Here is a 7,751-nt window from a genome sequence, read left to right on the forward strand (position 1 = left end):
CACTTTTTTTTAATGTTTATTTATTTTTGAGAGACAGATACAGAGTGAGAGCAGCAGGGGAGGGGCAGAGAGAGAGGGAGACACAGAATGTGAAGCAAGCTCCAGGCTCTGAGCTGTCAGCACAGAGTCCAACGCGGGGCTCAAACCTCTGAACCGTGAGATCATGACCTGAGCTGAAGTGGGACACTTAACCGACTGTGCCACCCAGGCACCCCTCCTTGACCATTTTTAATCTGAGCAAAAGTATCACGTGACAGAGCAGTGAAAACCCAGTACTTCTGCGGGATGAATGAGTAAAAAAATGTATCCCCCGATGGAGCATCACTACATCCTTACGTATTTATGAATCTGCATGTGAAAGAGTTTGGTTTTAAATTGAATTCTTAGAATTTTATAAATACTCTATACTTTCTTCAAAAGCTGATTTTGTGCCATCTGATTCATCAGGTAAGAGGAAAATGAGAAAACGTATTTCATATGTGAGATTCAAATACATTTAAATGTTGGTGCAGTGTTAGGCTTGAGACAAAACACTGGGCTACTATAGAATTTTTTTACATACTGTATAATAAAAGTCTGTAATCTGATACCTCACACATCTCCATTAACCTCTGACATTGAATTTGTTCTATTCTGATTGTTTTTTCATTGATACAAGTGTTGGTGAGGAATTAAGGAGCTTTCCTTCAAAAATGTTTTGTTTGATTTACAGCGTTTTGGGCTGTGATATTCCTGGTTAGAATACTTTACTGCTGAAATCCTTAAAAAAAAATTAGTTGAATTCCCAAAGGATAATGTGCATCAGTTCTATGTTAAGCTCTTTGTTCGGACTTATTATTTCAGCCTCCAAAATGTGTTTTCACTAACATAATAGCGTGATAAATGCAAAAAGTGTGTGCACAGCTTAAAACATTTGGAAATGCTTCTGCAAGTTGCTTTATACTGGGCAGTTTACTTTTTCTATAAAGGCATTTCTATTCCATACTCTACTGTCCCCCAGGTTTCTGAAGTGTGAACATGGACTCTGTGGGAATTTTATTTTTGGATTAAAAAAAAAAATGAGTAGCACAGTAGATGGCTTTCACTCTTGTCTAATTGAGCGTTTTCTCCTTTCTGCCTTCGTGGGTACGTGGACATCAGTTTCACTTGTTTCCCTTTGACTATTTATGTGTACTCCCTTGATGTACAGGACACGAAGCTTCCAAGAACCGTATTGTCGTATTCATATACGACATATGTCGTATTCATACAACCATATTGTTGTATTTTCCATGCTGTTTCATTATCTTTCTTTTGACCCTCCTAATCACTTCTTCTCCTTAAGGGCTTTGTAGTTGTGAGCCATCCAAATCTATTACCATCATCAAGACAACCCACATCACTAAGGTGGTTTTCCCCTTTACCCTCTGTATCTGCTCTTCCCAATATGGCAGCCTATAGGAGTGTGGTGGCTGTCGAACTCTTGCACTGGGGCTAGTCCAAATCGAGATGCGCTGTAAACATAAATCACGCACTGGATTTCACTTAGTAGAAATAAAAAGGATGTGAGACATCTTATTAATGATTTTCATGTTGATTACATGTTGGAAAGGTAATATCTGGGGTTCATTGTATTAAATAAAATGTTTTGTTAAGAAATTTAAAAGTGTTAGTAAGACTTTTTTTTTTTCTTTTTTGAGTGAGGCCGCTAGAAAACTTTGAAATGGGACTACCAGAAAATGTGGGTCACATTTGTGTCATGCATTATATGGAGATTAGACTGTACTGGTCAATGTCAATCTTTTTCAGATCTGGTTATCCATCAGAAGCCTCTAGCAAACTTTTAAAATCCCCACAGTTTTCTGGGTCTTACTCCAGACCTGAATACTGGACATGAGTCTTAGGAATCTGTACTCTCAGAAAACTCTCCTGATAATTTCGAGGCTGCTAGTTAGTGGAGAAGCACTGGAGAACTTCTATTCTATATGGTCTCTTTTGCTACCTCATGCAACACTTTTTGGTCCTGGGTGGGTCCCGTGCTATTTTGTATGACTGATTATGGTTGTGGGTAAAGCACAAAACAAACCCATAACTGCTTCCCTTAGCTTATTTATTTAGCCCCCTCTAAGAAGGGGCTTAATGAGTAAGCGTATTTGCATAACACTATTGAAACTCTTTTATCTGATTCAGATGGGACCAGCAATGGTCATTTACTTTTCTTCTTAAACATTTTTTTTAAAGTAGTTTTAGGTTCACAACAAAATTGAGAGGAAAGTACAAAGACTTCCCCATATAGGTCTCCCACCCCACATGCCTAGCCTCCCTTACCACCAGCACCTTCCATCAGAGTAGGACGTTTGTTACAACTGATGTACGTATCACATTTGACACATCGTCATAATCCAGGTGTACAATTTATGTTAGGGTTCACTTTTGGTGTTGTGTTTTGTTTGTTTGTTTGTTTGTTTGTTTGTTTTGGTGGAAGTCTATTTTACTTTACTTTACTTTACTTTTATTTTATTTTATTTTATTATTTTATGTTAGTTAACATACAGTGCAATATTAGTTTCAGGAGTAGAATTCAGTGATTCATCACTTACATACAACACCCCATGCTCATCCCATCAAGTGTTCTCCTTAATGCCTATCATGTCTGTCCCCCACTCACCTCCCTCCATCAGCTCTCAGTTTGTTCTCTGTCGTTAAGAGTCTCATGTGGTTTATTTCCCTTTCTTCTCTTTTCCCAATGTGCTCCCCTGTTTTGTTTATAAGTGAAATTATATGGTATTTGTCTTTCCCTGATGGACTTATTTGGCTTAGCATAATACATTGTCATTGCAAATGGCAAGATTTCATTCTTTTTGGTGGCTCAGAAATATTCCATTGTATATCTACACCACATCTTCTTTATCCATTCATCAGTTGATGGACATTTGGGCTCTCTCCGCAGTTTGGCTGTTGTTGGTAAAACCACAATGAGATACTACCGCACATCTGCCAGAATGGCTAACATGAACAACTCAGGCAACAACAGATGTTGGCGAGGATGCGGAGAAAGAGGATCTCTTTTGCATTGTTGCTGGGAATGCAAGCTGGTGCGGCCACTCTGGAAAACAGTATGGAGGTTCCTCAAACAACTAAAAATAGAACCAGCCTACGACCCAACAATTGCATGATTAGGTATTTACCCAAAGGATACAAAAACACAGATTTGAAGGGGTACATGCACCCCAATATTTATAGCAGCCTTATCAGCATTAGCCAAGCTATGTAGAATGATCTTAAATATACTTATGAGTGATCTACGTGCAGTGCTGTCTAGCTTATTGTGATTTTTTCTTAACCTGTGATTTTGTCACTTAATTTGGCAGAAATCATTTTTCCATCTATCCTTCCAAGGAGTTTAACTTAGTTTCCACAGAGAACAATATTTTTGCTCTTATGTTTCATACATTTACATACTATTTTTTAAATATAAAAAGGCAATAACAATTCCAACTGTCACAGTCAGATGTGGGAATAAACCAATCTGACTTAGTTTAAGCGTAAAACTCAACTGGCAGGAGCAGGACTTCTTAGGTGTAATCTGTTGACAACATTTAGAATGCCATGGGCATCAGTCTATATGCTTAACAGAAGGAATGGATAGCATGGTGAATTAATCTGGCCAATCAGTTAATTGAAAATCATTAAGAGATGCTCTACTATAAAAAAATAATATAGGGGCACCTGGGTGGCTCAGTAGGTTGAACGTCCGACTTCGGCTCAGGTCATGATCTCACGGTTTGTGGGTTTGAGCCCCACGTCGGGCTCTGTGCTGACAGCTCGGATCCTGGAGCCTGCTTTGGATTCTGTGTCTTCCCTTCTCTCTGCCCTTCGCATGCTCATGCTCTGTATCTCTGTTTCTCAATAATAATAAATAAACGTTAAAAAATTTATTAAAAAACTCTTCAAAAAATAATATAATAATAGTAATAGTAACTGATATTTATTGAACACTTACTATGTGCCAGACATAAACACTTTATGCATAATATGTCCCATTTGACTCACAAACATCCTTTGAGGCATGATTTAAAATTAGCTTCATTTTACGCATGAGGAAATTGAAGCCTCCAGAGGTTAAGTCACTTAAGGTCACACAAGTTTAAGTTTGGAGATAAAATTCAAACCCAAGTCAGTCTGATGGAAGAATCTCAGACCAACTTTAAGTTCGAAAGCCTAACCTTGACGAAGAGGGTTCATGCTGTCCCTTGCTGGAGACCTCACTCGTCCTGACATTGATCTATGGGACTGGGTCAAGGGCAGACACTCTGCAAAGCAAGCAATCACCATAACAAATAACTTGCATGTGTGTCCTAGATTAGAAGACAACTCTATAAACCTTTTTAGAATATGACAAAGCATAATGTAATTAATATATCTAATGTCTTAAACCAATGAATAGATTGGGTGTTTTGAAGCAAACTTTGCTGAGAATATTATTTGAGCTACAGCCCAGGCTCCAAAGAAATAAATAAATTCTTACCCTCATTTCTGGACACTCTATCATGGGACCCTGAAACCAGGTATTTATCATGCTGTCTCCTCTGTGGCGCTTTTCCTTGGTGTGATGAATGTGGCTTCCTGGAAAGGTTGCTTTACGCCAGCCTTGAGGCAGAGACCTTTTAGCTCAAAGAAAAATAAATTGGCTTCAGGAAAAAAAAAAAAAAAATCACTGTCAAGCTTTTTAATCCTTCATTTTCCATCTTCTTTTTCCTGACTATGGTACCATGCATAGTTCAGTCTTCAGGGATCCATTGTTCATTTCTAAAAGAGCATCAGGTGACCCAGACATGTACTTTGAGTGCCTTTTATATGCTTTGTCACACCCATATTTGTATGCAATAATTAATCACCCAAGGATCAATCACCTAAAATACTGCCCCAGGCTCGCTTTGACCCCGCCACAATCTTCCTCCCACAGGAAAGAGGGTGGGTAGCTTTGCCCATGTGTCATTTGGTAATAAAATATTTTGCCAAGTAGTTTTCTAGTGAGCTATGAAGCTCTTAAAGCAATTTACACCTATTTTCCTGTCTTTGCAAGTGAATAATGGTATTTACTTGCTTTGAAGTGTAATTATGTCCAAAAAAGTCATTCCATTTATTTGGTGGTTCTAGATTTTCTAAGACTTTACTTTTGAACCTGCCACATTTGAACTATTTTTTTTTCCCCTAATGATTATTTTGATCTGGATGTTAAAAAAAATTAAGCTGCAAAGCTTCCTTTTGCCATGCCTTTTGCTTTTGGAAGAGCAATTAAAATTATTCTGTGAAGTTTTCAGTTCATAAAAACTTGCTTCCAGGGAAGTAAGCAACCTTGTTAGAACCTGAAACTCAATGGGACATAGATTGGCTGTGCTGTGTCATTTGTAATTAAAGATGTCTGGCTGCCAGAAAATAAGCAGCTGCCGTGAGTGAGTAGGTCCAGAGAGTACAGGAATCCTGAAATTTCTCTTATTTGAGGCCTGTCTTGGGTGTCTATGAAACAATATTAAATGTGAGTTTCACTTGATTTCAAAAAAGTGAGCCTTATGATGAAATCAGCTCCTTGGTGAGAAGAGATTCTGTTTTTGGTTTTTGCTAGAAGGCCTGCATTTTAGGATGGAAAATCAAATTGAATATCAAGAGTGGATGGGAACCTTGGACATGCTTTGATAGATGGACAAACTCAAATAATTTGCAGAGGGCGCTGCAATGTGGATAATGGCTCACATGTGCCTTTTAAAATAAATACTGTTTCTGTATGGAGCAGTGGTTCTCAAACTGTGGTCCCCAGACCTCCAGCAACAGCAGCAGCATCACCTTCATCTAAAAGAGGCAAATTCTCAACCCTTTTAAATCAAAAACTTCGTGTGTGTGTGTGTGTGTGTGTGTGTGTGTGTGTTTGTGTGGGTGGGTGTGTATGGGGGGGACAGTGCAGCAATATGGGTTTAAACAATCCCTCAGGTGATCCTGTATACTGATGTTTAAGAACCACCGCTATACAGGGGGGCCTGGGTGTCTCAGTCGGTTAAGCGTCGGATTCTTGATTTTGGCTCAGGTCATGATCTCACGGTTCGTGAGTTCAAGCCCCACATTGGACTCTGCACTGACAGCATGGAACCTGCTTGGGATTCTCTCTCTCCCTCTCTCCCACTCGTGGTCTCTCTCTCAAAATATATAAACTTAAAGAAAAAGTTTTTAAAAAACACTGCTGTACACAATTATTTTAGGTGGAAGGAAATTTTGGCATCTTCTCTCCAAACTCATCACTTAATACATGAAGATTTGAGGCTCAGAGAAATTACATGATTCAACTAAGGTCTTAGTTTGTTCCAGGTTGCAAGGAACAAAATCAAACAAATAACTTTTTACTTAATAGAAAGTTTTTAAAAAAAATTTTAACGTCTATTCATTTTTCAGAGATGGAGAGAGACAGAGCATGAGCAGGGGAGGGGCAGAGAGAGAGGGAGACACAGAATCTGAAGAGGCTTCAGGCTCTGAGCCGGCAGCACAGAGCCCAGTGTGGGGCTCGAACCCACAGACCGCGAGATCATGACCTGAGCCGAAGTCAGAAGCTCAACTGCCTGAGCCACCCAGGTGCCCCTAGAAAGTTTTTAAAAGGATGTGTAGGGTATCACTAGTACTGGGTCTTAACTCTATTAGTATGTGGACTCAGTTGTCTGTCTCTCTTTCATGGTTTCTGTTATTTCTGATACTTCTCTCTTTCTACCTCATGGCTTCTGTTTACTTACAACTTTTGTTGCTTCCTTGCTTTCACTTCATATCTTTTCTCTCCATTAGCAGTTTTGTTTCGTCTTGTTTTTCAGTTTCTACACCAACCCACAGCTTGTATCCCCCTCTGTGTCTTACTATATAAAGTCCCCAAGAGAGAAGATCTGGTATAAAATACGGAGTTCTCCTGTTAGGCAGAACTCAAATGCCAGACCGTCTCATTCACTCATTCACCAGACAGCTCTTTACCAGGACTTCGCGTGTTTTATTATTGTAGGCTTTAGAGACACAGTGAAGAAGGTAAACAAAACAATTAGGTCTCCATGGCTCCCAGATCCGAGCTGGGAGGATGGAAAGAATACAGACAAGGAACGAACATGTACAGGCCCTCAATCTTTTATCTGTGGTCCTGAAATTCAAAAAGCTCTTCAGACTGAAAGGTCTTCTCTAATGCAGTTGGCAGCAAAACCTGACCTGGAGAAAAGTGAAGCTAGTCGTAGTCTTTGCTTATCTCTCTTCGCATGAATCCCCATGTGCTGCGTGGAAGAAATATTAGTGTTTGATTATGGGGAGCTGTCACAGACCCTGATGGAAGTATGCCATAAGGTCTTTATAAAAAAATTTTTTTTCAAGTTGAATTCTCAAACACAAGCAGTCCTAAGGGTTTCGGATAAGGATTGCAGACATGTAATAAGAGTTGTTAAGTGATACAAGGAAAAGACGATCAAGGTAAGAGGACAGAGAAAGTGGAAAATGCTATATACGTCCTAAACACTGATGACTGCTGTTATTCTTCTCAGCCTGCACCCAACTCTGCGAGCAGGTGCTAACATGTAGGGATGAGAGATATAATAACCAGTAGAAGATAGAGAGATGCCTGCAAATATGTCATTCCAAATTTAATCATTTAAAGGCTTCTAACCAATCCTCACCAAGTAATTCTTTAAATACGTTAAATTTTTAAATATTAAATAAATTAGAAAATCTTATTAAAATTATGGCCTGATGTAAGAGGA

Source organism: Panthera leo, chromosome B2, assembly GCF_018350215.1.
Source record: "Panthera leo isolate Ple1 chromosome B2, P.leo_Ple1_pat1.1, whole genome shotgun sequence".
NCBI lineage: Eukaryota > Metazoa > Chordata > Mammalia > Carnivora > Felidae > Panthera > Panthera leo.